The sequence below is a fragment of the Oryctolagus cuniculus genome, chromosome 6 (assembly GCF_051225735.1).
Source record: "Oryctolagus cuniculus isolate XC-2025 breed Fujian yellow rabbit chromosome 6, ASM5122573v1, whole genome shotgun sequence".
Taxonomy (NCBI): Eukaryota; Metazoa; Chordata; class Mammalia; order Lagomorpha; family Leporidae; genus Oryctolagus; species Oryctolagus cuniculus.
The window spans coordinates 94,715,321-94,728,154 of NC_142872.1; the positions used below are offsets into that span (position 1 = coordinate 94,715,321).

At 39.7% G+C, this 12,834-nt stretch overlaps 1 protein-coding gene across 11 annotated transcripts in view; it reads left to right on the top strand.

The window, feature by feature from the left end:
* Positions 1–12,834, top strand: part of C6H8orf34 (chromosome 6 C8orf34 homolog) — a 498,572-nt gene that overhangs the window by 130,944 nt on the left and 354,794 nt on the right. The gene's annotated exons all lie outside the window — the stretch shown is intronic.

Consider the following 12,834-nt stretch of genomic DNA (forward strand, 5'->3'; position numbering starts at 1 on the left):
ACTGCTAGCCAAATGCCTACCTCATCTACATTTTTCATAATCCCACTTTCTACTTATTTCACAGACATATTTGCAAAAGTAACAGACCAGCTCTAAAAAATAGAAATCTGAGGCATCTTTTGTGATTATTATTATGAAATGGTCTAGTGCCATCTAAACAAGTAATTTTTTTTCCTAAAATTCACATAAAATAATGTCTCTCCTGGAAATCTATGTATTTATACCTGCATCTGTGTGTGTGTGAGTGTGTGTATGTATGGAAAGTGTTTGGTTGGTGATCAAGATGCTGCTCCAGATGCCTGCATCCCATGTCAGAGTGTCTGAGTTTGAGTCCCAGCTCTGCTTCTGATACAAGATTCCTGCTGGTGTGCACACTGTGGGGTTGTGTTAACGCCTTAAGTACTTGGGTCTCTGCCACACATGTGGAAGGCCTGAACTGAGTTCTGGGCTTTGGTCTGGCACAGTTTAGCTATTGTGATCATTTGGGGAGTGAACCAGTGGATAGAAGATCTGTCATTCTGCCTATATATATTATATCTATATAATCTGCATATATATTATTAATATATACATATTATCTTATCTATAGCTGATCAATAACTTTAGGAAATGTTTTTCAGTGAATGAAAGCAAATGACACATTTTTATTAGACATTCAGTTTATCATTCTGCATTCTTCTGTGTCAAACAGTAACAGACTGTATTTTGTCATTCTGAACATCTCATTTAACTGTATTTAAACCACACAGACACACTCACTTGAGCTTGCAGTCAAAGCATGAAGTCAATCAATGTCAGGGACACAGTTTTAGTTTGATTTTAGAAAATCATCCTATGTCATATCCTTTTTTGATGCATTAATGTGCATCACCTAAAACAGTTCAAGGACTGTCCAGGAGAGAGATCTGGACAGAAAGATGGCTTGGTCCCTGCCCTGCCACTAGCTGGTTTCCAGTTGTGTGTGCCATCTAGACTCACTCAGCTTCTTTATATGTAAAATTAAGGCATTTACACTAGAGTACCATAAGCAATTCCTTTAGTGTTCAGAAACTGTTGAGGATTGATAACTCATGTTTCAAAGTTGTACTTCTGGTTCAGAGATTGAAGTTCACTCTCCCTGCTTCCTTTTTTTCTTTCTTCTGCTCCTCCTTTTTTTGTGTGCTCCTATCTTTTGGTTCTTCATTTTCTTTTTCAATTTCTACTTATTTATTTTCATTTTATTTGAAAGGCAGAAATGGAGAGAGAAAGAGACAGAGAAACAGAGAGAGAGCTTCTATCTGCTGATTCACTCTTCAAATGCTTACAAAAGGCCGGCCTGGACGAGGCTGAAACCAAGAGCTCAGAACTGAGTTCCATCTGGATCTCTTACATAGGGAGCAGAGCTCCAATTTCTAGAGCCCGCATCTGCTGCCTCCCAGGGTGCACATGAGCAGGAAATTGATGAGAGTGAGGCTGAGAGCCCCTGGGAGTAAGGAGAGATCAAAGTTGAACATTGTGCTACAGATTTATGATTAGATATTGAATTAGGATTCCACTGCTGCCTAACATACTATCACAAATTTAGGAGCCTTAAAAATACAAATTTATTATTGTGACTCAGAATATGAGTAAGGAGTAGCTGGTCAAGGTCTAGGCAGGTAGAAACTAAGGTGTGGGTTGGGGCTGTAATGTCACTGGAGGTTTGGGGTCCTCCTCCAAGCTCCTTCAGCTGTTGGGCAAATTCAATCCTTATTTTAATAGACTGAGATCTCTGTTTTCTCATGGGATGCAGATGGGGCTGCTGTCACAGACGAGAGGCTGTTCTCAGTTGCTTACCTGTGGGTGCCACTTGCTTCACACAGTTCCTTACTACTTCTTCTCTGAGGCCACAATGTCATGTTTCTCTGATGCTTTCCCTTCTTTTAAAAAACACACTTGGATAAGTCAGACCCTTGCTGAGTAAAATCAAAATTTATCGATTTACTCAAAATCTACTGATTAGTATTCTAATCAAGGTTGTGATATCTGTACTCAGCAGTCCTACTAAGACTCAAAGGGAATTTATTCTACAGATGGTTCTAGGCAGCCATCATGGAAATTTGCCAACCACAGATATTGTTACTGTTATTACTGTTTTTTTTTTTTTAATTCATCTACTTGAAAGGCAGATTGAGAGTGAGAGTGAGAGCGAGAGTGAGAGTGAGAGAGGAATCTTTTTTTTTTTTTTTTTTTTTTGACAGGCAGAGTGGACAGTGAGAGAGAGAGACAGAGAGAAAGGTCTTCCTTTGCTGTTGGTTCTCCCTCCAATGGCCGCTGCAGCCGGCGCACTGCGCTGATCCGATGGCAGGAGCCAGGTGCTTCTCCTGGTCTCCCATGGGGTGCAGGGCCCAAGCACTTGGGCCATCCTCCACTGCACTCCCTGGCCACAGCAGAGAGCTGGCCTGGAAGAGGGGCAACTGGGACAGAATCCGGCGCCCCGACCAGGACTAGAACCCGGTGTGCTGGTGCCGCAAGGCGGAGGATTAGCCTAATGAGCCGCGGTGCTGGCAAGAGAGGAATCTTCCATCTGCTGGTTCACCCCCTAAATGTCAGCAACATCCACAGCTCAGACAGGCTGTGTTGGAGCTCAGAACTCCATCCAGGTCTCATACATGAGTGGCAGGGGCCCAAGCACTTGAGCCATCAGTCACTGCCTCCCAGGATGCATTAGCAGGAAGCTGGATAGGAAGTGGAGGAGTTGGGCTCTGAAATTGGATGCAGGCATCCCAAGCATCAGCTTAACTCACTGATCCACAATGCCTACCCCTTTTGTTGTTACTCCTAGGCAGTGCAGAGCATTACATAGAATGAGACAGGAAGAGCACGTGTCTGTGTGCACATATCTGTCGTTTCTTATAAAGCCACCAGGAGACAATCACAGGAGCTCCATCCACCCTAAAGGCCTAATCCAATGTAACCACTTTCCAAAAATCCCACCTCTAACCACCACAACAGAATTAAGTTTCCATCCCCTTAGTACCATCAACACAACACATTGTGGTCTAAATTCCTAAGTATGGAGGGACAGATACTCAAACCATAGAAGTTATCTAATCTTCCCACTTTTCCCTCTAAAATGTATCTTGAATATGATTATTTTCTTTACCCCTACCTGTATCCTCTGTTGCACACCCCTAACATCTCTGATCAGATCATTGATTTATCTATTTAACATGTTCCATTTCATTCATGTTCCAGGCCACCAAGAACAGAGAGTCCTTGGTTATATTGAGCTTATGGCTGGCTGGATTGCCATGAATCCATGTTAGGAGAGTGACATTTCTAAAGTCTCTGTAGCTTAATCCGATGTAAATATGTTGCCCTTCAGTAACTAGCTTGGTGTGTTCCAGGGCTGCAGGCCAGGCCATCTTGTTATTTACCATTGTTGACACATTCTTTTTCTCAGAAGCAGAAAGAGACAGTGGAGGATCAGGAGGGAGATTGCTAATGCCTAAGGTGGATGTAGCATGTGTTAGATTGGCACACATTCTAGAGTTAGTTACAAGGAAGCTGGGAAATGTGATATACTTTGTGTGCCCAAGTGAAGCAATAGGTTAGGAATGAATAACCAGTCTTGCCCACATACTTAATCCATTTGTCTGTTCCTCCAGTGTGCTCTCACTGCAAGTGTGGTAGATCTAATGTTAAATGAGATCTTTACTTGTTTCAGGTATTCAGTGGCTCCTTAAAGTCTCAGTGAAAGTGCTGTACTATCTGGCCCTTCATCATGTCTCCAGTATCATCTCTCATGACTTTTTTTTTATTTTATTTTGAAAGGCAGAGTTAGACAGTGAGAGAGACAGAGATAGGTTTTCCTTTCTGTTGGTTCACCCCCCAAATGGCTGCTATGGCTGGGGTGCTGCGCCTGGCGCAGGGCCCAAGCACTTGGGCCATCCTCCATTGCCTTCCTGGGCCACAGCAGAGAGCTGGCCTGGAAGAGAAGCAACTGGGACAGAATCTGGCGCCCCAACCAGAACTAGAACACGGGGTACTGGCACCGCAGGTGGAGGATTAGCCATGTGAGCCGCGGCGCCGGCCTCTCATGACTTTTTTATGCACCATGTGCACTTGCTGTTCCTCCATAAACTGTTTGTGTGTGCCATCCCCACATCCTAAAATCTCCCCTCACCTCCTTCTATCCTTTTCCTTTCCAACAAACTAAATCCATTCTTTCTTCAGCCTCAGCTCAAAAGCCATTCTCCAAGATAACTTCTCTGTTGTCCTGCTATGGACTGAATTTCTTTTTGTGCTTTTATGCTTTTCTCTCAACATACATATCTACCATTATCTGTTCTTATTTATCTTTTCTCTGGACTTTGAGACTCCTGAGGGCAGAGTCGCTTGCTCTCAGAACCCTTGGGACTTGGCATAGTGATTATGGTAGAATTCACTTGTGGTTTACTGGATGAATGCTACTTCAGATTCTCTTTCTTCCTATTCATCCTCTCTGGGACCCCTTCCTCACTCTGGCTTTCTTCCCTGTTTGTCTGCCTTCTGCTTCTCTGAATGTGTGCCTTTGATTAAAATTCCATGGGTTTTGGGTATTTGTAGATTTGGTTTGTTTACTGAGGACTTTGACTTTGAGCATGGCTCACGTATTTGAGGAGTTACAATTAAAAGTTAATAGCTTCATGTGTAAGTTAACAAATAAATAAACGCAAAAAACTAAAGGGCTTTAGTCCCCTATTTCATGGAACTGGTCAGCAAAACCCTTTGTTTAGTGAAGTGCTTGTCTCAGGGTAGTAGGGCTTCCAGTGTTTTCTGGACCTAATGCTTTTGTTGCTTCTGGCAGATTTCTCTAAAGCAATGTAATGCTAAGATGAGCATTTCCAGGCATCCATTGCTTTTCAGACTGCAGTGCAGGTTAAACATAGGCTGGAACTTTTCCAAGGAGAAGAGCCCAGCTGTTGGGGGAGCAGAGGGTAGATATTTATGCTTCGTGACTAATAATAGCAATATGGATTCAGCCAAGGAAAAAATAACAAAGGACTTTTTTTAGTTACTCAATCGTGATCATACCCAAAGTCTCTTCTCTGACATAACAGTCTGAAGAGCTACAGAATAATAAGCCATCGGAGAAAATGGAGGCAGATAATGTGGCAGTTGTTTGTTCATTCATTCCCCTATTCGCTTATTGTTTGTTGGGAGACAGAGGTGACATGTGGGCCCAGGTCACACATTTACCTTTTCGTGGGAGAGAGATGTGCAAGCATAATATCAACATCTTATTGAACATGTTGTAAGAGAGCTGTGGGAACTTAGGGCTAATAAAAACAAGAGGTCTAATAAAGTTAGAAAACCTGTTAGAGGACATATGTTAGGAAACTCTAAATGATCAAAAGGGAAAAGTCAGGTAAAAAGAAAGGGAATGCATGCCATGGAGAGAGGTATTTATTCCTTACAGAGCAAGAAGGATGTGTGTAAGAAGGCATTTCAAAGAAAAAGGGCAATTTTGTATTGCTGGTACAACAAGGATGAAGCAAGTGATAAAGGTAATGAAGCCAGAAGTCTAGGCAACAGAGGAGTCAGGGGCTGGGGACCTCTGTGCTGCAAGAATCTTGTGAAGTCGTGATCCGAACCATGTTGTATTTGTTAAGGATCACTGGTGGCAGCATGGAAAATAGAGGAATGCCTTGAGGAAAAATCAGAATAAAGAAGCCTGAAATTAAGTAGTAGTAATAGGATGGAAAAGAGCAATGTGTTTAAGAAAATCTGGAAGGTTCTATGACTAAGATTTATTGATTTACATGAAGGAAGGGTGAGAAAAGAGATAAGAATGTGTTTGGTTTATCTTGGTTTCTGGTGCTGTTTATAATCAAGGTGATTGGGTCTGCCTCTAACTTAGATAAGAATTCACAAGAGTTAGAGGGTGGAGGATTGCTTGTTTGAAACTCCATTTGCAGGGAATTTTGGGACAACCCAAATGGATTGTGCTCCATTCCCATCAATCAAGTGCCTAGATGAGTCAGTAATTAGGGACAGAGGTTTCGTTAAGGATATAAAAGTGGGAGTCCTCATTGCATATAAAAAGACACACAGACATACAGACACACACACACACACACCCCACATTATCAGCATTTGTGATACAGAAAAAGAGTGACTTGATTGAAGAGACTGAAAAGGAATTTTCACAAAGGCAGATGAAAAGGAAGATAGAGTGCCTTCCTAAAAATCAAGAAGAGGACATATTCCAGAAGATTGGGGCATTCAAAGTGGTTCCTAGCTTATGGAAGAAAAAGAAAGAAACATAGGTATTCTGAGTTCAGTTGTCACTGAACTGTGTTTCTTACAGTAGTAGAGTTCATAATAGTGAAAAGCCCATGGCCAGCATCCTATTGAATGGGGAAAAGTTGGAAACGTTTCCACTGAGTTCTGGTACCAGACAGGAATGTCCACTTCTACCATAGATATTCAATATAGTACTGGAAGTTTTAGCCAGAGCCATTAGGCAAGAAAAAGAAATCAAAGGGATACAAATTGGGAAGGAAGAAGTCAAATTATCCCTCTTTGTAGATGATATGATTCTTTGTCTAGGGAATCCAAAGAACTCTACTAAGAGATTATTGGTCTCATAGAAGAGTTTGACAAAGTAGCAGGATATAAAATCAATGCAAAAAAATCAACAGCCTTTGCAGGTAATGCTATGGTGGAGAAAGAACTTCTAAGACCAATCCCATTCACAATAGCTACATAAACAACCAGATACCTTGGAATAAACTTAACCAAGGATGTCAAAGATCTCTACGATGAGAATTACAAAATCTTAAAGAAAGAAATAGCAGAGGTTACCAAAAATGGAAAAATCTTCCATGCTCATGGATTGGAAGAATCAATATCATCAAAATGTCCATTAACCAAAAGCAATTTATAGATTCAATGTGATACCAAGCAAAATACCACAGACATTCTTCTCAGATCTGGAAAAAAGGATGCTGAAATTCATATAGAGGCAAAGGAAACATCGAATAGCTAAATCAATCTTGTACAACAAAAACACAGCCAGTGGCATCACAATACCAGATTTCAAGACATACTATAGGTTAGTTATAAACAGAACAGCATGGTACTGGTACAGAAAAACAGATGGACAGAGCAATGGAACAGAATAGAAACACCAGAAATCAATCCTAACATCTACAGCCAACTTATATTTGATCAAGGATCTAAAGCAAATTCCTGGAGCAAGGACAGTCTATTCAACAAATGGTGCTGGATTTCCACATGTAAAAGCATGAAGCAAGACCCCTACCTTACACCTTACACAAAAATCAACTCAACATGGATTAAAGATCTAAATCTATGACCCGACACCATCAAATTATTAGAGAACATTGGAGAAACCCTGAAAGACAGAGGCACAGGCAAAGACTTCTTGGAAAAGACCCTGGAGACCAGGTAGTCAAAGCCAAAATTAACACTTGGGATTGCATCAAATTGAGAAGTTTGTGTACTGCAGAAGAAACAGCCAGAAAAGTGAAGAGGCAACCAACAGAATGAGAAAAAAATATTTGCAAACTATGCAACAGATAAAGGATCAATAACCAGAATCTACATTGAACAACACATTAAGGACAGAGATCCTACATGAGGAGTAAGTGCACAGTGACTCTGTCCTTAATGTGTTGTTCAATGTGAATTAATGCAATAACTAGCACTCAAACAGTATTTTACACTTTATGTTTCTGTGTGGGAGCAAATTGTTGAAATCTTTACTTAATATATACTAAATTGATCTGCTGTGTATAAAGAGAATTGAACATGAATCTTGATGTGAATGGAATGGGAGAGGGAGTGGGAGATGGGAGGGTTGCAGGTGGGAGGGAAGTTATTGGGGGGGAAAAAGCCATTGTAATCCCTAAGCTGTACTTTGGAAATTTATATTTATTAAATAAAAGTGAAAAAAAAATAACCAGAATCTACAAAGAGATTAAGAAACTCCACAACAACAAAACAACCAACTTAAGAGATGGACCAAGGACCTCAATAGACATTTTTCAAAAGAGGAAATCCAAATGGCCAACAGACACATTGACAAAATGTTCAGGATCACTAGCAATCAGGGAAATGCAAATCAAAACCACAATGAGGTTTCACCTCACCCCGGTTAGAATGGCTTACATACAGAAATCAACTAACAACAGATGCTTGCAAGGATGTGAGGAAAAAGGGACACAAATCCACTGTTGGTGGAAATGCAAACTGGTAAAGCCACTATGGAAGACAGTTTGGAAATAGCTCAGAAATGTGAATATAGCCCTACCACATGACCCAGCCATTCCACTCCTTGGAATTTACCAAAAGGAAATTAAATTGGCAAATAAAAGAGCTGTCTGCACCTCAATGTTTATTGCAGCTCAATTCACAATAGCTAAGTCAACCTAAATGCCCATCAACAGAAGAATGGATATAGAAATTATGGGGGCCAGCGCACTGGCTCAATAGGATAATCCTCTGCCTGCGGCACCGGCACCCCGGTTTTAGTCCCGGTGGGGCGCCGGATTCTGTCCCAGTAGCTCCTCTTCCAGTCCAGCTCTCTGCTGTGGCCTGGGATTGCAGTGGAGGATGGCCCAAGTCCTTGGGCCCTGCACCTGCATGGGAGACCAGGAGAAGCACCTGGCTCCTGGCTTTGGATCAGCGCGATGTGCAGGCCACAGCGGCCATTGTAGGGTGAACCAACAGAAAAGGAAGACCTTTCTCTCTGTCTCTCTCTCTCACTAACTCTGCCTGTCAAAAAAAAAAAAAAGAAAAAAGAAAGAAATTTTGGGATATTTACTCGATAGAATACTATACAGCAGTAAAAAAAATGAAATCTGGCCATTTGCCAGACTTGATCAGCCCTTGTCCTGACTGTCAATGAACAACTTACTATTTTATTGATTTTAGTATTTTTTATTCTACTTAATACCATAGGTTGAACTCTTTAATTAATACACAATTATTCTTAGGTGTTTAGATTTAACTGAAAAGTTATTCCTGGCGAGGATGTGGGGAAAAAGACACTTATCCACTGTTGGTGATAATGCAAACTGGTAAAGCCACTATGGAAGTCAGTTTGGAGATTCCTCAGAAACCTGAATATAACCCTACCATACAACCAACCCATCCATCCCACTCCTTAGAATTTACCCAAAAGAAATTAAATTGGCAAATAAAAAAGCAGTCTGCACCTTAATGTATATTGCAGCTCAATTCACAATAACTAGGGTCTGGAATCAACCCAAATGCCCATCAACAGAAGAATGGATAAAGAAATTATGGGATATGTACTCTGTAGAATACTATACAGCAGTAAAAAAAATGAAATCCGGTCATTTGCAACAAAATGGAGGAATCTAGAAAACATCATGCTGAGTGAAATAAGCCAGTCCCAAAGGGACAAATATCATATGTTCTCCCTGATTGGTGACAACTAACACAACTCCAAAAAGGAAACCTGTTAAAGTGAAATGGACACTATAAGAAACAGTGACTTGATCAGCCCTTGCCTTGACTGTCGAGGAACAACTTAATACTTTATTCCTTTTAGTATTTTTCTTTTTTCTGCTTAATACTATTGGTTGAACTCTGTAATTAACATACAATTATTCTTAGGTGTTTAAATTTAACTGAAAAGTGATTCCTGTTAAATACAAGCGTGGGAATAAGAGAGGGAGGAGGTATTCAGTTTGGCACATGCTCAATCAAACTTGCCCCAAACGGTAGAGTTTGAAACATACCAGGGGATTCCAATTCAGTCCCATCAAGCTGGCATGGACCAATGCCATCTCACTAGTCCAAGTGATCAATTTCAGTTCATAATTGATCACACTGATAGGTCTAAGAGTCAAAGGGATCACATAAACAAGACTAGTGTGTGCTAATACTAACTGATAGAATAAAAAAGGGAGAGAACAATCCAGCATGGGAAGTAGGATACACAGCATACCCATAGAATGGCAGATGTCCTAAACAGCACTCTGGCCTCAGAATCAGCCCTTAAGGCACTTGGATCTGGCTGAAGAGCCCATGAGAGTATTTTAGGCATGGAAAGGCAAGACACTCTAGTAAAACAAAACAAAACAAAACAAAAGAAAACAAACAACAACAACAACAACAAAAAAAAACAAAAAAACACCCTAAATGAAAGATCTCTGCAAGTGAGATCCCAGTGGAAAGAACGGGTCATCAAAGAAGGAGGTACCTTTCTCTGAAGGGAGAAGAGATCTTCCGCTTTTACTATGACCCTGTCTAATAAGATCGGAGTTGGCAAACTCAAAAGGCTTCCATAGCCTTGGCAACCCATGACAAGAGCCTAGGGAGATTTCTGACACCATAAACAAGAGTGGCAATTGTTAAGTCAACAAGAGTCATTGTGCACTTACTCCCCTTGTAGGATCTCTGTCCTTAATGTGTTGTCCAATGTAAATTAATGCTATAACTAGTACTCAAACAGTACTTTACACTTTGTTTTTCTGTGTGGGTGCAAACTGTTGAAATCTTTATTTAATATATACTAAATTGATCTTCTGTATATAATGATAATTGAAAATGAATCATGATGTGAATGGAATTGGAGAAGGAGCAGGAGATGCGATAGTTGCAGGTGGGAGGGAAGTTATGTGGGGGAAAAAGCCACTGTAATCCAAAAGCTGTACTTTGGGAATTTATATTTATTAAATAAGTGTTAAAAAAAGAAAGTTAGTTAAATGCCTAGAAATTGCCCATCTCTTCTCAGGGAATATCTTTGGGCATTCTGCTAAGTGCTTGCAGAAGTATCCTGGTTACTTTATGAATGGCTACCCTTGGAGCACCATGCTTATCTGAAGTATAATGTTTCATTAAAATTCTTTCAATTGCTTCTAATTAGCTTGAGCTTTGATTAAAATGAAATTTAAAAAGTGAAAAATACCCTGGGCAATTTGACATTGATGATAGAAAGCTGAAAGTATTATATGTAATAGAATGGAGATTTATTTGGATGATTTCTCAGGCAAAGTCATTAAAATATGTAAATTTTAAGCAAATATGATATTAGATATCTGAGCAAAATATTGTCAGACCAAACACTTGGGATAACTTGAGGTATAATTCTTTCCTAGGCCAAGTGTTTCATTTAGCTAGCTTGAGTTTTATTCTGAGCCCATGGCTTCTTAGTAATGAAATATATATCTTCCTAGCAATGTTTATCTTCATCTCCGTTTTCTACTGCTAAAATTTTTCAGCTCTGAAAAATAGCTCATGGTGCTTACAAAATCAAGAGGAGCTGTAACTGTGTGATCCACATTTTTACTCTTCATAGTTTTTTGATTTGCTAGCTCTTGGCTACATTTACCATGAATGATGTATTGCTGTTATCTTTATGAAAAATGGTTTCATAAATCTGAGGTGTAGATGAAATTTAAGGATCAACTGATAGCTTTCTAAAAATTGAATGAGAAAATTCTTTTTGCAGGCCCAAGGGCATTAATGCAGCAAGTTTAAAAAATCAAGAGATTGTCCACAATCCCTGACAACTGAATCATGGTTCATTTAATTTCAATTATCTAAGCTTTATGACTGGATAGAAAGAGGATTTTACTTCATCTTATCTACTCTTTGTGTCCCTTAAACCATATTAAGTCTTGTCCTATAAATATTTACATTTAAATATGTTATTTGGCTTTAATCTTGAATTCATATTGCAAAGGAACATTCTTGTAGAATGCATTATGTGTAAGTACAAGCATTTATAAATATATTTGTGACTTGTATAAACTGAATAGTGTATTTTAATTCTACTGTAGACTGTGACATAAACCATTTGGTCTACCATACATTTTCTAAATTTTCTCAAAATCTGAGTTATTCTAAGTGACCATTTATAACTATATGTATTTTAAAAATCTAAGCAGTCATAAGTATGTGACTTATATTAGGTCTTGAGAAATGTTTATGATCACCAAGGAACCCTTATATGCCCAGTATCCCCTCCCTGACTATAAGCCCATCATATCTCAGGGTTCTGTACCACGGTGCACTGGGTAGTAGTAACAGCACAGCTCCAATGCTAGTTCTCCATAAAGCCATTTCCCCTAACGTTGTCTGAAGGAACTACCTTCATAATACACTAACAGTATTGAGTGATTGTTAAACTTGGATTGATCAAAACCACTTAAGTGGTAGCTAAACCCTTTATTTGTGTGTGTAGTGATATAAAAATGATTAGTTATCAATAACTTTTATGAAGTACCGAAGAATTTCATAGAATATTGCTATGAACAATATACGTCAAATATACCCCTGTTTCTAGTTTCATCTTCAAGAGGAAGAATGGTGCCATTTACTGAGAGGAAGAAGCATGTATTTTGTCTGCTTTTTGCACAATTGGTTTTTTGGTTAGTGGTGTGAGGGATCTTTATGAATAAGTAAATTACTCTCTAAACTGTTGCGGAACTCTGCACATGCGCAGGGAGAGGATCAGGACCCCAGAATCGACCTCGACTCGAGTCTAATATCTTGAGACTTTTGCATTCTCTTTTTGTACCCATCTCGTTATTCCGTACTCTTTATAGTCTGCAGAACTTCGCCTTCAATCTTGTTCTTATTTCCTCTGTGTTTCCTTGCACTTCGACCTTGAGTCTTTCCTTTTATCTTGGCCCATCTCCTATTGGAATCTGACACCATCTCACCTTTGCTTTCTCTCCCAAGCCTGGAGTTGGGCTCTTCTGCTCCACCACTCATCTACAATGCCTGAGTTTGGCCCTAGGCACACCATTGTTTAAAAATAAATAGATTAATATCTTTGTTTGAGATGTTGAAATGAAAACGTCCATGGGAATTCAACAACTAGCTCAG